At 39.6% G+C, this 21,179-nt stretch overlaps 1 pseudogene; it reads right to left on the bottom strand.

Moving 5' to 3' along the window:
- Positions 1 to 912: 912 nt before the first annotated feature.
- LOC143686666 (olfactory receptor 1D2-like) lies at positions 913 to 9,145 on the bottom strand (annotated as a pseudogene).
- Positions 9,146 to 21,179: the final 12,034 nt, after the last annotated feature.

Genomic DNA, 21,179 nt, shown 5'->3' with positions numbered 1-21,179 from the left:
AACACAAAAATTCAACAAATGGTGCTGCAATAACAGGATACTCACATGGAAAAAAGGACGAAATGTGACCCTACACATATAGCATACAAAAAAAAAAGTATATTAGCAGAAATCAAAGCCTAGAAATAACACCAAATATGAACATTAGATGTGTTTACATGGTAGAAATACAGGTGATTATTTTTGGCTTGTTTTCACTTTGATTTTTCTACCATGAATGCATGTAATTAAAAATAAATAAATAAAAGTTCCTGCCTCCCTGCCTCTGCCCATCGGTCCCTGATAAATAACAGCAGCCCTTCCTGAGAGCCAGGATCTCTGCAAAGGGCTTTTGAACCTTATCTCATCTGATCCACGTGGAAACCCTCTGATATAAATATGCTATTAATTTCAATTAAAGATTAGAAAATAGGACTTATGGTGGTCAGGTGACTTCCAAAAACAAGCTCATGAGGCACAGCGCTGGGATCTGATCTCTAAATGGAAGCACTCACCTCTACACATTTGCTTGTTACTCTAACAGTGACCTTTCGTTTTCCTGCCATATGTCCAGCATAATTCTACCTTTTCAAAATCTCAGCTCAGCTCTCACCCTCTGACGGACACCTTCTCCAAATTCTCTACCACTAGGATGCCAGGCCAGGCTTCCTGTCTTGGGTCCCCTAAAATGCTGCCGAGAGCACACCCATTGCCATCACAACATTGGATGGCAATCGTCTTCTTCCCCTAGCACATTGTGAGCTTCTGATCCATGTTTGTAACCCAGCATGAGAGCCCTACGGAGCCCAGTCATCATCAGTTAAATGAACGAATAAATCACTGAATGAATGTCAAGTCAATTCAACTCCACCTGTCCTTCAAGGTCTAGGTCAAGTCTTGTACGTGGTGGGAGAATTGTCCTGTCTCCACCTCAATGCCCTTTTCCCAAAATTACCTTTGCATCATTCTCTGAAAGGCTTTCCCCAGGAGGAACCTTCCCAGGGCCCCATGCATGTCCTTGCTCCTCAGGCTGTAGATGTAGGAGTTCATCGAGGGGGTCACCACAGCGTACAGTACGTGGGCACGGGGACCTTCCTGGAGCAGGTGTGGAGGGGCTGCAGATACACCATAGAAATTGTCCCATCAAAGAGGGAGACCACAGCCAGATGAAGGCACAGGTGGAGAAGGCTTTGTACTTCTTTTTTTTTTTTTTAATTAAAAAAAGAATTAACAAAACAATTAGAAATCATTCCAATCTACATGTACAATCAGTAATTCTTAATAACATCACATAGTTGCATATTCATCATTTCTTAGTACATTTGCATCGATTTACAAAAAGAAATAAAAAGACAACAGAATAAGAATTAAAACAATAATAGAAAGAAAGAAAAAAAAAACAAAAACAAAAACAAAAAACCTATACCTCACATGCAGCTTCATTCAGTGTTTTAACATAATTGCATTACAATTGGGTAGTATTGTGCTGTCCATTTCTGAGTTTTTATATCCAGTCCCGTTGTACAGTCTGTATCCCTTCAGCTCCAATTATCCCTTCTCTCTCTTTTTTTTTTTTAATTAACGGAAAAAAGAAATTAACCCAACATTTAGAGAGCATACCATTCTACATATGCAATCATTAATTCTTAACATCATTACATAGATGCATGATCATCATTTCTTAGTACATATGCATTGGTTTAGAAGAACTAGCAACATAACCGAAAAAGATATAGAATGTTAATATAGAGAAAAAAATAAAAGTAATAATAGTAAAATCAAAACAAAACAAAACAAAACAAAACAAAAACCTATAGCTCAGATGCAGCTTCATTCAGTGTTTTAACATGATTACTTTACAATTAGGTATTATTGTGCTGTCCATTTTTGAGTTTTTGTATCTAGTCCTGTTACACCGTCTATATCCCTTCAACTCCAATTGGCCATTATCTTACCCTGTTTCTACCTCCTGCTGGACTCTGTTATCAAGGACATATTCCAAATTTATTCTCGAATGTCTGTTCACATCAGTGGGACCATACAGTATTTGTCCTTTAGTTTTTGGCTAGACTCACTCAGCATAATGTTCTCTAGGTCCATCCATGTTAATACATGCTTCATAAGTTTATCCTGTCTTAAAGCTGCATAGTATTCCATTGTATGTATATACCACAGTTTGTTTAACCACTCTTCTGTTGATGGAGATTTCGGCTGTTTCCATCTCTTTGCAATTGTAAATAACGCTGCTATAAACATTGGTGTGCAAATGTCCGTTTGTGTCTTTGCCCTTAAGTCCTTTGAGTATATTCCCAGCAATGGTATTGCTGGGTCATATGGCAATTCTATATTCAGCTTTTTGAGGAACCGCCAAACTGCCTTCCACAGTGGTTGCACCATTTGACATTCCCACCAACAGTGGATAAGTGTGCCTCTTTCTCCGCATCCTCTCCAGCACTTGTCATTTTCTGTTTTGTTGATAATGGCCATTCTGGTGGGTGTGAGATGATATCTCATTGTGGTTTTGATTTGCATTTCTCTAATGGCCAGGGACATTGAGCATCTCTTCATGTGCCTCTTGGCCATCCGTATTTCCTCTTCTGAGAGGTGTCTGTTCAAGTCTTTTTCCCATTTTGTAATTGGGTTGGCTGTCTTTTTGTTGTTGAGATGAACAATCTCTTTATAAATTCTGGATACTAGACCTTTATCTGATATATCATTTCCAAATATTGTCTCCCATTGTGAAGGCTGTCTTTCTACTTTCTTGATGAAGTTCTTTGATGCACAAAAGTGTTTCATTTTGAGGAGTTCCCATTTATTTATTTCCTTCTTGAGTGCTCTTGCTTTAGGTTTAAGGTCCATAAAACCGCCTCCAGTTGTAAGATCCATAAGATATCTCCCAACATTTTCATCTAACTGTTTTATGGTCTTAGACCTAATGTTTAGATCTTTGATCCATTTTGAGTTAACTTTTGTATAGGGTGTGAGAGATGGGTCTTCTTTCATTCTTTTGCATATGGATATCCAGTTCTCTAGGCACCATTTATTGAAGAGACTGCTCTGTCCCAGGTGAGTTGGCTTGACTGCCTTATCAAAGATCAAATGTCCATAGATGAGAGGGTCTATATCTGAGCATTCTATTCGATTCCATTGGTCGATATATCTATCTTTATGCCAATACCATGCTGTTTTGACCACTGTGGCTTCATAATATGCCTTAAAGTCAGGCAGCGCAAGACCTCCAGCTTCGTTTTTTTCCCTCAAGATGCTTTTAGCAATTCGGGGCACCCTGCCCTTCCAGATAAATTTGCTTATTGGTTTTTCTATTTCTGAAAAATAAGTTGTTGGGATTTTGATTGGTATTGCATTGAATCTGTAAATCAATTTAGGTAGGATTGATATCTTAACTATATTTAGTCTTCCAATCCATGAACACGGTATGCCCTTCCATCTATTTAGGTCTTCTGTGATTTCTTTTAGCAGTTTTTTGTAGTTTTCTTTATATAGGTTTTTTGTCTCTTTAGTTAAATTTATTCCTAGGTATTTTATTCATTTAGTTGCAATTGTAAATGGGATTCGTTTCTTGATTTCCCCCTCCGCTTGTTCATTACTAGTGTATAGAAATGCTACAGATTTTTGAATGTTGATCTTGTAACCTGCTACTTTGCTGTACTCATTTATTAGCTCTAGTAGTTTTGTTGTGGATTTTTCCGAGTTTTCGACGTATAGTATCATATCGTCTGCAAACAGTGATAGTTTTACTTCTTCCTTTCCAATTTTGATGCCTTGTATTTCTTTTTCTTGTCTAATTGCTCTGGCTAGAACCTCCAACACAATGTTGAATAATAGTGGTGATAGTGGACATCCTTGTCTTGTTCCTGATCTTAGGGGGAAAGTTTTCAATTTTTCCCCATTGAGGATGATATTAGCTGTGGGTTTTTCATATATTCCCTCTATCATTTTAAGGAAGTTCCCTTGTATTCCTATCTTTTGAAGTGTTTTCAACAGGAAAGGATGTTGAATCTTGTCGAATGCCTTCTCTGCATCAATTGAGATGATCATGTGATTTTTCTGCTTTGATTTGTTGATATGGTGTATTACATTAATTGATTTTCTTATGTTGAACCATCCTTGCATACCTGGGATGAATCCTACTTGGTCATGATGTATAATTCTTTTAATGTGTTGTTGGATACGATTTGCTAGAATTTTATTGAGGATTTTTGCATCTGTATTCATTAGAGAGATTGGTCTGTAGTTTTCTTTTTTTGTAATATCTTTGCCTGGTTTTGGTATGAGGGTGATGTTGGCTTCATAGAATGAATTAGGTAGTTTTCCCTCCACTTCGATTTTTTTGAAGAGTTTGAGGAGAATTGGTACTAATTCTTTCTGGAACATTTGGTAGAATTCACATGTGAAGCCATCTGGTCCTGGACTTTTCTTTTTAGGAAGCTTTTGAATGACTAATTCAATTTCTTTACTTGTGATTGGTTTGTTGAGGTCATCTATGTCTTCTTGAGTCAAAGTTGGTTGTTCATGTCTTTCCAGGAACCCGTCCATTTCATCTAAATTGTTGTATTTATTAGCGTAAAGTTGTTCATAGTATCCTGTTATTACCTCCTTTATTTCTGTGAGGTCAGTAGTCATGTCTCCTCTTCCATTTCTGATCTTATTTATTTGCATCCTCTCTCTTCTTCTTTTTGTCAATCTTGATAGGGGCCCATCAATCTTATTGATTTTCTCATAGAACCAACTTCTGGTCTTTTGATTTTCTCTACTGTTTTCATATTTTCAATTTCATTTATTTCTGCTCTGATCTTTGTTATTTCTTTCCTTTTGCTTGCTTTGGAATTAGTTTGCTGTTCTTTCTCCAGTTCTTCCAATTGAACAGTTAATTCCTGAATTTTTGCCTTTTCTTCTTTTCTGATATAGGCATTTAGGGCAATAAATTTCCCTCTTAGCACTGCCTTTGCTGCATCCCATAAGTTTTGATATGTTGTGTTTTCATTTTCATTTGCCTCGAGGTATTTACTAATTTCTCTTGCAATTTCTTCTTTGACCCACTCGTTGTTTAAGAGTGTGTTGTTGAGCCTCCAGGTATTTGTGAATTTTCTGGCATTCTGCCTATTATTGATTTCCAACTTCATTCCTTTATGATCCGAGAAAGTGTTGTGTATGATTTCAATCTTTTTAAATTTGTTAAGACTTGCTTTGTGACCCAGCATATGGTCTATCTTTGAGAATGATCCATGAGCACTTGAGAAAAAGGTGTATCCTGCTGTTGTGGGATGTAATGTCCTATAAATGTCTGTTAAGTCTAGCTCCTTTATAGTAATATTCAGATTCTCTATTTCTTTATTGATCCTCTGTCTAGATGTTCTGTCCATTGATGAGAGTGGTGAATTGAAGTCTCCAACTATTATGGTATATGTGTCTATTTCCCTTTTCAGGGTTTGCAGTGTATTCCTCACGTATTTTGGGGCATTCTGGTTCGGTCCATAAATATTTATGATTGTTATGTCTTCTTGTTTAATTGTTCCTTTTATTAGTATATAGTGTCCTTCTTTATCTCTTTTAACTGTTTTACATTTGAAGTCTAACTTGTTGGATATTAGTATAACCACTCCTGCTATTTTCTGGTTGTTATTTGCATGAAATATCTTTTCCCAACCTTTCACTTTCAACCTATGTTTATCTTTGGGTCTAAGATGTGTTTCCTGTAGACAGCATATAGAAGGATCCTGTTTTTTAATCCATTCTGCCAATCTATGTCTTTTGATTGGGGAATTCAGTCCATTAACATTTAGTGTTATTACTGTTTGGATAATATTTTCCTCTACCATTTTGCCTTTTGTATTACATATATCATATCTGACTTTCCTTCTTTCTACACTCTTCTCCATACCTCTCTCTTCTGTCTTCTCGGTTCTGACTCTAGTGCTCTCTTTAGTATTTCTTGCAGAGCTGGTCTCTTGGTCACAAATTCTCTCAGTGACTTTTTGTCTGAGAATGTTTTAATTTCTCCCTCATTTTTGAAGGACAATTTTGCTGGATATAGGAGTCTTGGTTGGCAGTTTTTCTCTTTTAGTAATTTAAATATATCATCCCACTGTCTTCTAGCCTCCATGGTTTCTGGTGAGAAATCTACACATAGTCTTATTGGGTTTCCCTTGTATGTGATGGATTGTTTTTCTCTTGCTGCTTTCAAGATCCTCTCTTTCTCTTTGACCTCTGACATCCTAACTAGTAAGTGTCTTGGAGAACGCCTATTTGGGTTTAATCTCTTTGGGGTACGCTGCACTTCTTGGATCTGTAATTTTAGGTCTTTCATAAGAGTTGGGAAATTTTCAGTGAAAATTTCTTCCATTAGTTTTTCTCCTCCTTTTCCCTTCTCTTCTCCTTCTGGGACACCCACAACACGTATATTTGTGCGGTTCATATTGTCCTTGAGTTCCCTGATACCCTGTTCAAATTTTTCCATTCTTTTCCCAATAGTTTCTGTTTGTTTTTGGAATTCATGTGTTCCATCCTCCAAATCACTAATTCTATCTTCTGTCTCTTTGAATCTATCATTGTAGGTATCCATTGTTTTTTCTATCTTTTCTACTTTGTCCTTCACTTCCATAAGTTCTGTGATTTGTTTTTTCAGTTTTTCTATTTCTTCTTTATGTTCAGCGCATGTCTTCTTCATGTCCTCCCTCAATTTATCGATTTCGTTTTTGAAGAGGTTTTCCATTTCTGTTCGTATATTTAGCATTAGTTGTCTCAGCTCCTGTATCTCATTTGAACTATTGGTTTTTTCCTTTGACTGGGCCATATTTTCAATTATTTGAGCGTGATCCGTTATCTTTTGTTGGTGTCTGCGCATTTAGACAGATTTCCCTGGGTATTGGATCCAAAAGTTTGGAAGATTTTCCTGTGAAATCTCTGGGTTCTGTTTTTCTTATCCTGCCCAGTAGGTGGCGCTCGTGGCACACGTTTGTCTGCGGGTCCCACCAGTAAAAGGTGCTGTGGGACCTTAAACTTTGGAAAACTCTCGCCGTCCGGGGGGTTCGCTAGCCGAAGCGGCTTGAGCCGGCCCGGGGTCCGAACGCAGGGAGGGTTGCTGGTCGCCGCAGCCCGGGAAAGAGCCCGTCTGAATTTCCTAGTCGGCCCTGGGCAACAAGCGTGGCGGGAGGGCGCCAGCGGCAGCAGCCTGCCTGAGAGAGTGCACGTTCCCCGGGAGTCACGGGTTTGGAAGTGGCCTCCCCCACCCGTCACCGTTCTCCGCGGCCTGGGGGTTTCCGCTCCAATTCTCTCAGTTGGTCCGGGGGGCCGCGTTTGGTGTGGGCGCCAGCCGCCTTGGTTTCAGGGGACCGCCTCTCCAATTCTCCCAGCCGGCCCAGGAAGGGGGAAGGGAGTAACTCCGGCCGCTTGCCGCCCCGCCTGGTGAAGCCCGCGCGCCTCGGCGATCTCACCCGAGCTGCTTCTCTCAGCCAGCCAGCTGTTCCAGGATGGGGTACGCTGTCTTTTTTATCTCTGTTGTGGCTTTGGGCGCTTTCTGTATCGTTTCTACTCCCCTAGTAGCTGTCCTGGAGAAGAAACTAAGATCCGCGCGTCTTACTAAGCCGCCATCTTCCAGGAAGTCCGGCTTTGTACTTCTTAAAGGCTGAGGGTATTCCAGGGATCGCTCTGACAATCCGAATTTAGGACCCGAGTATGAACCCAAAGGGGATGAAGAAGATGAAGCAGCCTGTGGTGATCAGCACTAGTTGATCTGGATATTGGAACACGTGAGCCTCAGCAGGACGTACATCTCACAGAAGATGTAAGGATTGTCCAGAATCCAAAACAAGACCAGGAGTCAGATACAGAGCCCAAATCTCATGGCCAGATTGTCATGGAGTGGGCAGCAGATGGCCACAGAGAGGCGTACACCATGGTGGCCAGGATGGGGTTGTCCAGGGCCACCAAGGAGACCAGGAAATAGAGCTGCATCAGGCACCCTGCATAGAAGATGGCTTTTTCTGGGTCTGAATTCTCACCAGCACCTTGAAGATTGTGTGGGTGATAAAGAAGAGAACAATAAAGGAGACATTGACCAGAAAGAAGTACATGGAAGTGTGCGGGCGGGAGTCAGAGCTGATGGCCAGGATACAGAGCACACTGCCCACCACAGTGACCACGTACATGGACAGGAACATCTGAAACAGGATCTGCTGCTTTCAGGAGGCTCTGAGAGCCCCAGGAGCTGGAACTCAAAGGTCCCAGTCAGGTGACCTCCATCTCCGCAGCAGACTGAAAAATTCACACCAGCAGATGTTCACTGACTGCCGTGAATTGAATTTAGCTAAGCAAAATTAGCTGGTTTCTTAGTATTAAAAATATCTTACACTAAATATCATAATTTTTCATATAACATGAAAAGTAATAACAGACATGAAAATACAATATGGAAGTTCTTCCTGCAGAGTAATCATCCTGGCAGCTTCTAATCTGGCATAGTCAAAATTATAAGACTAATGTCCATGTCTGATTTTAAATCTTATCATCTTACTATACCCTTTAGTTGGTTTAAAGATTACACTTTGCCTTACATATTATGAGATTGGATAGGTTTTTGAATGACATTTTAAACTGGTGTGTGCATTCTAGGAAATGGTTATTGTGCTTAATTGGACAAGTGGGAGAAAGTAGATATTTTAAAGGAGGAATGTGATCGATAGGTTCTGGTGTCAACTGGGTCAAGTGATTATGCCAGTGGTTTGGTCAGACAAGCACTGGCCTGACCATTGCTGCAAGGATATTTTGTGGCTGGTTGATGAACTGGAAGGCTAGTGCATTAAACCATTAGTCAGTTGATTGCATCTGTGGATGATTACCTCTGGGATCAACTAAGGTGTGGCTCCCACAATGAGATATTTCAATCTGTTGAAGGCTGTTAAGGAAGAAGAGAGACCGTCCAAGCCACCAAGGAGACCAGGAGACAGAGCTACATCAGGCACCCTGCATAGAAGATGGCTTCATCTGGGTCTGAAGTCTCACCAGCACCTTGAGGATTGTGTGGGTGACAAGAAGAGATCAATGAAGGAGACATGGGCTGAAAGAAGTACATGGGAGTGTGCAGGCGGGAGTCAGAGCTGATGGCCAGGATAATGAGCACACTGCCTACCACAGTGACCAGGTACATGGACAGAGCCCAGAGTTTGTCATGGACTACCATATGATCCTCTCATATTTTTCCTTCTGGCTGCTCCAGAATATAGGAGGCTAGAAGGCTTAAAAAGAACCACCTTTACTCCTATCTATTCCCTTACGTTGGAGTACAATCTCATTAGCTAACGGTTCACAACCTCTAATTTCTACATATCTCTATATCCCCTGTATTCTACATTATAAGTCTCTGATTATACCTTTATGCTGGTCATAAAAGTGGAATCATACAGTATCTAACCTTTTGTGTGTGGCTAATTTCACTCAGCATTATGTCCTCAAGGCTCATCCATCTTGTCACATGCTTCAGGACGTCATTTTCTCTTACTTCTGCATAATATTCCATTGCATGTATATACCACATTTTGTTGATCCACTTGTTTGTTGCTAGGCATATGGTTTGTTTCTAATTTTTGGCAATTGTGAATAATACTGCGATGAACATCGGTGTGCAAATACCTTTGTGTCATTACTTTCAGTTCTTCTGGGCGTATACCAAGTGGTGCGATGGCTGGGTCATAGGGCAACTCAATATTCAGTTTCCTAAGGAACCGCCAAACAGTCTTCTATAGTCCAAGCAACATTATACGTTCCCACCAGCAGTGTGTAAGTTTCCCAATTTCTCCACATCTTTTCCAACATTTATAGTTTCCTGTGTATTTAATCGCAGCCATTCTTACAGGTGTGACGTGGTATCTCATTGTAGTCTTGATCTGCATTTCCCTAATAGCCAATGAAAATGAGCATCACTTCATGTGCTTTTGAGCCATCTGATTTGCTCTTTAGAAAAAATGCCTATTCTTTTCTACAGTCCATTTTATAATTGGGTTGTTTGTCTTTTGCTGTTGAGTTGTACGATTTCTTTGTATATACAGGAAATGAAACCTTTGTTGGATATGTGATTTCCAAATATTTTTGCCCATTGAGTTGGCTGTCTCTTCACCTTTTTGACAAAGTCTTTTGAAGTGCAGAAGCATTTGATTTTGAGGAGTTCCATTTATCTATTTTTTCTTTTGTTGCTTGTGCTTTGGGTGTAAAGGTTAGAAGCTACCTCCTATTACTAAGTCTTGAAGATGTTTCCCTACATTTTCTTCTAGAAGTTTTATGGTGCTAGTTCTTATATTTAGGTGTTTGATCCACTTTGAGTTCATTTTTGTGTAGGGTTTAAGATAGGGGTCCTCTTTCAGTCTCTTGGCTATTTATATCCAGTTGTTCTATGCCCAATTATTGAAAAGACTATTTTGCCAGTTCAAAGGATTTGGAGGCCTCATCAAAGATAAGTTGACCATAGATTTGGTGGTCTATTTCTGCATTCTAGATTCGATTCAATTGGTCAAAGTTTCTATCTTTGTGCCAGTACCATGTTGTTTTGGACACTGTGACTTTATAATAGGTTTAAAGCCAGGCAGTACTAATCCTCCCACTTCATTCTTCTTTTTTAGGACACTTTTAGCTATTCAGAGTCTTTTGCCCTTCCAGATGAATTTGGTAGTTAGCTTTCCCAAATCTTCAAAGTAGGTTGGTGAAATTTTGATTGATATTGTGTTGAATCTGTAGATCAGTTTGGGGAGAATTGACATCTTAACTACATTTAGCCTTCTTATCCATGAGCAGGGAATATTTTTCCACATACGTAGAGCTTCTTTGATTTCTTTTAGCAATGCTATGTAGTTTTGTGTGTATAAGTCCTTTACGTCCCTACTTAAGTTCATTCCTAAGTACTTGATTCTTTTAGTTGCTATTATGAATGGACTTTTTCCTTAACTGACTCCTCAGCTAGGTCATTGCTTGTGTATAGAAACGTTACTGATTTTTGCACATTAATTTTATGTCCTGCCACCTTGCTGAATTTATTAGATCAAGTAATTTTGCTGTGGATTTCTCAGGATCTTCCAAGCACAGTATCATATATCGGCAAATAATGAGATTTTTACTTTTTCTTTTCCAGTTTGGATGCCTTTTATTTCTTTGCCCTGTTTGATTGCTCTAGATAGAACTTGTAGCACAATGTTGAATAATTGTGGTGACAGTGGGCATCCTTGTCTTGTTCCTGATCTTAGGGGGAAGGCTTTCGGTCTCTCTCCATTGAGTACAATGCTGGCTATTGGTTTTTCATATATTCCCTTTATCATATTGAGGCAGCTACCTTTGATTCATATCTTTTGGAGTGTTTTTATCAGAAAAGGATGCTGAATTTTGTCGAATGCTTTTTCAGCATCAGTCAGGATGATCATGTGATTTTTCCCTTTCGATTTCTTAATGTGCAGTATTACATTAATTGATTTTCTTATGCTGAGCCATCCTTGCATTCCTGGTATAAACCCCACTTGGTCATGGTGTATAATTCTTTTAATATGTTGTTGGATTCGATCTGCTAATATTTTATTGAGAATTGTTGCACCAATATTCATTAGGGAGATAGGCCTTTAGTTTTCCTTTCTTATAGCATCTTTACTTGGTTTTGATATTAAAATGATATTGGGTTCATAAAATGAGTTAGGTAGAGTTCCTTTTTCCTCAATGTTTTGGAAGAGTTTGAGCAGGATTGGTATTAGTTCTATTTGGAATGTTTGATAAAATTCCCCTGTGAAGCCATCTGGCCCTGGGCTTTTCTTTGTAGGAAGATTTTTGATGTTGATTGAATCTCTTTACTTGTGATTGGTTTGTTGAGATCTTCTAATTCTTCCTGAGTCAGTGTAGCTTGTTTGTGTGTCTCCAGGAATTTGTCCATTTCATCCAAGTTGTCTAGGTTGTTGGCATAGATTGTTGACATATATTTGTTCACAGTATCCTCTTATGATTCCTTCTATTTCTTCAGGGTCTGTGGTAACACACCACCTTCTTATTTTTTATTTTGTTTCTTTGCATCTTCTTTCTTTTTTTCTTTGTCAGTCTTGGTAGTGGCCCATCAATTTTACTGATTTTCCCAAGAACCAACTTTTGGTTTTATTGATTGTTTCTATTGTTCTTTTGTTCTCGCATTCATTTAATTCTCCTTTGATCTTCGTTATTTCTCTTCTTCTGTCTGCTTTGTGGTTAGTTTGCTGTTCTTTCTCAAGTTCCTCCAGGTGTGCTGTTAAGTCCTTGATTTTTGCTCTTCCTTGTTTTTTTTAATATAGGCATTCAGGGCAATAAATTTGCCTCTCAGCACAGTCTTTGCTGCATCCCATAAGCTCTGTAAGTTGTATTCTCATTTTCATTCATCTCCAGATAGCTACTGATTTCTCTAGCAATTTCTTCTTTGACCCGCTGGTTGTTTAAGTGTGTGTTGTTTCATCTCCATATATTTGTGAATGTACTCATTCTTTGGTGGCTATTGAGATCCAGCTTCGTCCCATTGTGATTAGAGAAAGTGCTTTGAATAATTTCAATTTTTAAAAAATATATAAAGACCTGTTTTGTGCCCCAGCATATTATATATTCTGTAGAATGTTCCATGAGTGCCTGAGAAGAATGTATATCCTTGTGCTTTGGGGTGCAATGACCTATATATGTCAGTTAGGTCTAATTCATTTATCAAGTGATTTAGCTTCTCTATTTACTTACTGATCTTCTGCCTGGTTGTTCTATCTATAGAGGAGAGTGGTGTATTGAAGTCTCTGACTATCTCTACCTTCAGTTTTGCCAATGTTCATCTCATGTACTTTGGAATTCCTTCATTGGTAGTAGAAACATTCATGATTATTATATCTTCTTGGTGAATTCACCCTTTAATTAGTATATATTGTCCTTCTTTTTCTCTTATGATGTATTTACATTTAAAGTCTATTTCATCCATTATTAGTATAGTTACTCCTGCTTTCTTTTAGTTATAACTTGCATGGAACTCTTTTTCATCCTTTTAATTTCAGTCTATTTGCATCCTTGTGTTGAAGATGAGTCTCTTGTCAGCAGGATATAGTTGGATTATGTTTCTTAATCCATTCTGCCAATCTGTATCTTTTATTTGGTAAATTTAGTCCATTAACATTCAGAGTTATTCCCGAAAAGGCATTTCTTGATCCCACCATCTTATCTATTTTATTTTATTTGTCCAATCTATATATTCTTTTCCCTCTTTCTCTTTGTATTCTTTAAATTATCCTTAGTGGTACTCTTCAATTCTGTGCCCTCCTACAGACCTCCCTCTCCTGTCTTTTTTTTCAGCTGGCATAACTCCTTTTAGTATTTCTTGTAGGGCCGGTTTCTTGTTGACAAATTCTTTCAGGCCCTCTTTTGTTGGTGAAAACTTGAATCCTTCCCTCAATTTTGAAGGATAATTTGACTGGGTACAGAATTCTTTGCTGAGAGTCCTTCTATTTCTGGATCTTGAATATATCATACCACTGCCTTCTCGCCCCCAGGGTGCTAGTTGAGTAGTTTGAACTCAGTCTTATTTGGTTTCCCTTGTATGTAGTAGATTGTTTTCCTCTTGCTACTTTCAGGATTTTCTGCTTCTCTTCAACATTTGACAGGCTGATTAGTATGTGCCTTGGGGAAGGCCTATTTGGATTTACTCTGTTTAGAGTTCATTGAGATTCTTTGACTTGTAATTTGTGTCCTTTATGAGGGTTGGGACTACTCTTTCTAACCCTTTACTTTTCTCTTCTTCTTCTGGGATATCAATGATTCTTATATTTGTGTGCTTTGTTTTTTTTGTTTGTGTTTTTTGCTTTTTTGCATTTGTTTGTATGCTTTAAAATTTGTTTTCCCTATTATTTACTTAGTTTTAATCTGTAGGTTTTACTCATCTGTTGATAAGGTAGCTAAAGAAGAATCAAACACAAGGTTTTCACAATCACACAATCACATTGTGAAAGCTATATTATTATACAATCATCTTCAAGAAACATGACTACTGGTGCACAGCTCTACATTTTCAGGCAGTTCCCGCCAGCCTCTCTCTGTTATGGCTGAATTAAAAAGGTGGTATCTATATAATGCATAAGAATAACCTCCAGGATAACCTCTCGACTCTGTTTGGAATCTCTCAGCCATTGACATTTGATTTTGTCTCATTTTTCTCTTCCCCTTTTTGGTTGAGAAGGTTTTCTCAATCCCTTGGTGCTGAGTCCCAGCTCATTCTAGGACTTTTGTCCCACGTTGCCAGGAAGGGCCACACCCCTGGGAGTCATGATCCACATAGAGAGGGGAAGAGCAGTGAATTTGCTTGTCGTGTTGGCTGAGAGAGGCCACATCTGAGCAACAGAAGAGTTTCTCTTGGGGGTGACTCTTAGGCCTAATTTTAAGTAGGCTTAACCAATCCTTTGTGGGGTTAAGTTTCATATGAACAAACCTCAAGATTGGGGGCTCAGCCTGTTGCTTTGGTTGTTCCCACCGCTTGTGAGAATATCAATAACTCTCCATTTGGGTAAGTTGTATTTTCTCCCTTTCTCACAATTCCCCCAAGGGGACTTTTGTGTGCTTCGTTTTGTCTATCATTTCCCTGACATCCAATTCATTTTTTTCCATCTTTTTTGCCATTTGCTGTTTTGAGTCTTTGATATCAGTTATTCTGTCCTCTATAACACATATTCTTTCTTCTATCTCTTCAAATCTGGTGTTGCGTGCCTCTAGTATATTTTTTATTTGGTCAACAGAGTCTTTAATATTTTGATATCCACCCTTATTATATTCATTCTTTCGGATTCCTCTTATTGTTCTTTTACTGTCTTCTTGATCTCCTTTATGTAATTTGCTATCTCACTTATTTTATTAAGTAGAGTTGTATGAACATCTTTGATTAGTTGTTCCAATGTCTGTGTCTCCTCTGGTGTTTTAATTTGGCCATCAGGCAAGGCTATAACTGTCTGCATTGTGATATGTTTAGTGATCCTCTGTGGTTTACGTGGCTATGCAAATGTCTTGATTGATTTACTCTGGGAGTTGACTTCATTCAGTAGATTAAAGCCTGTATTTGCAGGATAGTGGTAAGCAGGGAGCAGGGTACAGGTTGGGGCACTCAGTATGGTGATTTGTTCCAGATAGGCACTGGCACAGGTTGTGGATGTTATGCTGATGGTTGTGAACGTGGGCGCCCAGTAGCCAGGGAGGATGTAGCCAGGTGTGCATGCACCAATGTGAGGTCATAACCCTGGTGTGCACTGGTCTAAGGCACGGGGCCCTTTGTGTGCATGCATAGAGCAGTGGCAACAGGTTGGCATTATACTTTCATGGATTGGAGGCAGATGTGACCCAGTTGCGCAGGTCGGCACTTTCTCAGAGCTGGTATGTGTGGCTGAGGGCCGTGCGCATGTGCTGTTCTAGGACTACTGTAAAATGTGGTTCCCAGAGCTGAATCACGTGATTGGGGATCCGTGCTCATGCGTGGGCCTAAGAATGCCATAAACTCATCCACAGAGCTGGGAGCAGGGGGTGGGTGCGGAATGAAGCTGTGCAACACTATGGGTGGGGGTGGGGGTAGGCCAAGTATGGAGGTTATTTCCTGCAGCGTTTATGCTCTGGCAACAGCCTGCAGGGAACAGGAAGAGGGAGGTAGTGCTTGGGAGGGGTGCAGGAGAGGTGGGTGGGGTGTACTTGGAGTGGGGTGTGGGGCAAGTACATGCACTGGGGGCTGGTGGGGTGGTGTGCCTGGACTGCAGGGAATGGGAGAAAGTGATGTGGTTAGGGTGCATGGGGTGTGGGGTGAGTCACTGGTCAAGAGGCTGTACTGATGAGGGTAGCGTGCCCAAGGAAAGCGGCCTGGCTTACTTCTTAGTCCCTGGCTCCCATCCGAGCACTCCCACGGGCTCCATGTTTCCGTGCCTCACCACCAAACCCCAGCTTTCTGCCTCTAAGTTTCTTGGTCTCTGCAACCAGGGCTACCCCATGTGGTGCAGAAGGATCTCCCAAGTCAGCCGTACTCCCGAATCGCCACCTCAGTCACCCTCCTGTCCCTTCTCTACCTTTTCCATGGAGCAGGGCTCATCTTGAGCTATTTTATTCAGCCATCTTCCTGGAAGTTCGATCCATGCTCTTTAAGTCCTGCATTCGTCATGTGAAAAATGGATTGGGACCAGGATAAGTTTAAGTAACAAAGTGCATTACACAAAGAGTTGGCATGCAGTGAACACTCAATAAATATTCTTAATAGAGAATATTTATTCTCTAGTATTTATTTATTCTCGTTATGCGTTTTGTATTACATTTACTAGGTTAAAATATAATACAAAACAGGGTGTGCAAAGGTAGCTCAGTGGTAGAATTCTTGCCTGACATGCGGGAGACCTGGGTTCAAACCCAGCCTATGCACATCCCACCACACCCCCCAAAAAATTCAACAAATGATATTGCAATAATGGGAGTCAGATGGAAAAAAAAATGAAATGAGACCCCTACCATACAGCATACAGAAAAGAAAAATAATACCAAACAATCCCATTAATGTTATCAACAAACTAATTTCAGCTTTAAGATATTACATAAGAATCAGGAAAGACCGTCAAATTCTCCAGAGGGGCACAAAATGAAAGTCTAATGAATGTATTACACACATATCAAGATTCTAGTTCGAAAGATTAAGTATTTCACATGCTCCTGGATGAATATCAAATTTCACCTTTTGGAAGTTAAAGTGCTAATAAAGTTTTTGAGAACAAAGATCTTTCTAAATCATCGAACAGAAAGCATGAACGTAATCTAGGAAAATGTGGAAAAAGAGAATAATAACAGGGACACTTTCTCTGCCAAATATCAAGGACTCTAAACCAGCGAGATGCTGGTGCCAGAATGGACAGATACACAGACTTAGTTATAAATTCAGCACAGACCCAAGTACGTGGACGATTTAGTGGATGATTATGGTAGCACTTTAAGTCAGCAGGTAAATGTTATGTTATTCCATAAATGCCTCTGGAAATCTTCTCTAATACTTTAGAGAACAAAGATCAATGTGTTGTATCCTACCAAACACGTTTAAAATACACTAAAGATTAAAACAGTTTATAGCGTCTTCTTTTGAAATGTAATGCATGCGGAATAAAATAATTTAGAAATACAAAAAATAAAAATGAAGAAAGAGGCACACTTATTCACTGTTGGTGGGAATGTCAAATGGTGCAACCACTGTGGAAGGCAGTTTGGTGGTTCCTCAAAAAGCTGAATATAGAATTGCCATATGATCCAGCAATACCATTGCTAGGTATCTACCCAGAGGACTTAAGGGCCAAGACACAAACGGACATTTGCACACCAATGTTTATAGCAGCATTATTTACAATTGCAAGGAGATGGAAACAGCCAAAATGTCCATCAACAGACGAGTGGCTAAACAAACTGTGGTATATACATACGATGGAATATTATGCAGCTCTAAGACAGAGTAAACTTATGACGTATGTAACAACATGGATGGACCTAGAGAACATTACGCTGAGTGAGACTAGCCAAAAACTAAAGGACAAATACTGTAATGTCTCACTGATATGAACCCACATTAGTGAATAAACTTGGAATATGTCGCTGGTAATAGAGACCATCAGGAGATAGAAATAGGGTAAGATAGTGGGTAATTGGAACTGAAGGGATACAGACTGTGCAACAGGACTGGATACAAAAATTCAGAAATGGACTGCACAATACTACCTAACTGTAATGTAATTATATTAAAACACTGAATGAAACTGCATGTGAGAATGATAGAGGGAGGAGGGCTGGGGACATAAATGAAATCAGAAAGAAAGATAGATGTTAAAGATCGAGATGGTATAATCTAGGAATGCCTAGAGTGTATAATAATAGTGAAATGTACAATGTACAAATTTTAAAAATGTTTTGGCATGAGGAAGAACAAAGGAATATCATTATTGCAGAGTGCTGAAAATAGATAATTAATACTTTAAAATGTCACCTTATGTGTGAGACTAAAGCAAAAAATGTTTATTTGTTATGAAAATTTAGATTTTGACTAGAGTATTTCCTAATATAACTCATGTAGATAGTTTGAGTGAATGTCATAAGTGTTTGGAATCTCAGGTAGCACATGAGATTTTGTTGGTTTGTCCAGAGTGACCCCCCGATGAATCCCAGAATGATTTGATCAGTGACTGGAAAAGTATTTGCAAGCCCCCTTCGGGAAATGGTGAGAGTGGGGAGAAATTCAACTTCCCCAAGTTGAATTCTTGATATTCTCACAAGCAGTGTGGACAACCAAAGCTATAGGCTGAGCCCCCAGTCTTGGGGTTTGTTCACATGAAACTTAACCCCACAAAGAATAGGTCGAGTCTAGTTAAAATTTAGGCCTAAGAGTCACCCCCAAGAGAGCCTCTTTTGTTGCTCAGATGTGGCCTCTCTCTCCAGCCAGTATGATGAGCAGTCTCACCACCCTCCCCCTCTCTGCATGGGACATGACTCCCAGGGGTGTGGACCTTCCTAGCAACATGGGACAAAGATCCTGGAAAGAGCTGAGACTCAGCATCAAGGGACTGAGAAAAACCCTAGAATGAGCTGAGAATTAACATCAAGGGATTGAGAGAACCTTCTCCACCAAAAGGGGGAAGAGTAAAATGAGACAAAGTGTCAATGGCTGAGAGATTCCAAACAGAGTCAAGAGGTTATCCTGGAGGTTATTCTTACACATTAAGTAGATATCACCTTGTTGTTCAAAATGTAGTGGAGAGGCTGGAGGGAATTGCCTGAAAATGTAGAGCTGTGTTCCAGTAGCCATGTTTCTTGATGATGATTGAACAATGATATAACTTTCACAGTGAGACTCTGTGAATGTGAAAACCTTATGTCTGATGCTCCTTTTAGCTACTATATCAACAGAAGAGTAGAACATATGGAATAAAAATAAATAATAGGGGGAACAAATGTTAAAATAAATTCAGTTTGAAATAGTGGTAAATGAAAGCGAGGGGTAAGGGATATGGTACGTATAGTTTTTTTTCTCTATTATCATTTTATTTCTTTTTCTGTTGTCTTTTTATTTCTTTTTCTAAATCGATGCAAATGTACTAAGAAATGATGAATATGCAACTATGTGATGATATTAAGAATTACTGATTGTATATGTAGAATGGAATGATATCTAAATGTTTTGTTTGTTAATTTTTTTTAATTAATAAAAAAAAGTTAAAAAAAAAATGGAATTGTTGGAGGAGGTGCCAAGATGGTGTCTTAGCAAGGTGTGCGATTTAGTTCGTCCTCCAGAACAGCTACTAAATAACCAGGAACAGTACAGAACAGCTCCAGGAGCCACGTCAGTGACCAGACACACAGCATACGCCAGCCTGGAACAGCTGAACCAGCTGCGAGCCCCACCAGAACTGTGAGTTCCCCAAGCCGCGGTGGCCGGAGCCCCTCCCCCGTAGGAGCCTAGGGTTAATAGAAAACCTGCGGAATTTACTGGGAGTGACTGGCTTCAGAGTGGCGTTGGCAGTAAACTGTGGAGACTGTTATCTGCTTACTTGGAGGACAGTTTGAGAGGGAGAGAATGTTTGTTTTTTCTTAAACCGCAAGGTCTTGTTAGCTATCTCTTGTATGTAGGAAGTAATATACTGAAAAGTAGGCACTCTGTTTTATCACGAAATGTATACATGCTTTTAGTCACGTAAACCCTGCAGTATATAAGCAGAAACTAGTTAAGAATAAAGTTTTCTATTGTCTGTTATTGCTAAGCTTCAGACCCCCCTGAAAAAAAATAAGAAAAAATAAAAAAATAAAATAAAAATGAGGAAATATAAACAAATTATATTGAATTCCATAGTGTATAGATATATAACCAATGTTATATTTTGGTGTCTTTTTTTTTTGGTTATGACGTGAAAGACAAAAAAAAATAATAACAATAAAATGCCTGTCTTGTAAATTACTGGGAAAAGACCATTGTAGAGACACGTATATACAAAGGCTCTGGGGTTGGAAAAGGCATATTGTGCTTAAGGAGCAACATGGACCAGTATGGCTGGAGTGAAGAGGACAAGGGAAGATGTGAGATTTTGTAGCAAACAGAGACCAATCTTACAGAGACTTGCAAGATTGATGAGACAGACTGACTTCCAGAAGACTTACTTCCTGCAAAACACCTGACACAAGAGACGTAAGTTCTGGTTGCTAGGAAAGGCTGGGAGGCCTGAAAGCTTGTGTCTGAGCCTCAGTTTACAAAGGAAGGGGCTGAATCTGGACCACAACATGACTATTTATCCATGAACTTGTAGAGGCAATCCCAAGAAGGCTTCTCAAGATGAACACAGGTAATTTCTCCAATGATAAGATCTATAAGCTTCGGCCTTGGAAAATGAGTCTTGTTTATAAACCAGGGTCACCTTCCTTTTACCTCACTCTGTTGCTTCTGCCCCTCCTTTCCCTCACTTCTTTCTCACTGTTTCTTGTGGAAGAGATAGACTTGGGGTGTACAAATCATAGACCCCTCAAACCACTTATCCAAGATCAAAATCTTACCTCCAGTGGCTCAGAGCGGTAGGGATTTCCTATTCACCCTCTCCACACCTTTCTGGGTAACACTCAGTCATTTTTACCGTCTCTTCTGTTTTTTAAACATGGGCAGACACCGGGAACCTAACCGGGGTCCTCTGGCATGGCAGGCAAGAACTCTGCCTAATGAGCCACGTGGCCCACCCTTACTATCTCTTCTTGATGGGAATCTTACCGTCTTACCTAGAAGCAGATTCTGCTCTGAAACACTTTGACTTTGAAAAGGTTCCCCCTTTCAAATAGTAAAATTCAGATAGTAATGCCATAGACACAAGGCTGCAGGTGCTATGAAAGCATTCAGCTCTGTTCCCTGTTCCATTATTAGATGATTCTATTTAATTCATAGAATTGATCTAGGACTCAGTTTCCCTCTTTTCAAATATGACAATAACGTGCCCTCTACTGGTCCAATTATGGGAAGGACAGAGCTGTCTGGGCACTATCACCCAGCCGTCCCAACCAGTCATTCTGTTTAAATTGCATTTATCCCACTGATGAAGTCCTTTCACTCGATCTCTACTACCTCATCTCCCCCTTCTTTGGGAATAGCGCATACTCTCAACAGTTCTCATCAAAAGCCACTCAGCTCCACTCCTGCC

Source organism: Tamandua tetradactyla, chromosome 6 (assembly GCF_023851605.1).
Source record: "Tamandua tetradactyla isolate mTamTet1 chromosome 6, mTamTet1.pri, whole genome shotgun sequence".
NCBI classification, from domain to species: Eukaryota; Metazoa; Chordata; class Mammalia; order Pilosa; family Myrmecophagidae; genus Tamandua; species Tamandua tetradactyla.
Note: the sequence above shows the minus strand (reverse complement) of the source record. Positions and strands in the feature narration are given on the sequence as shown.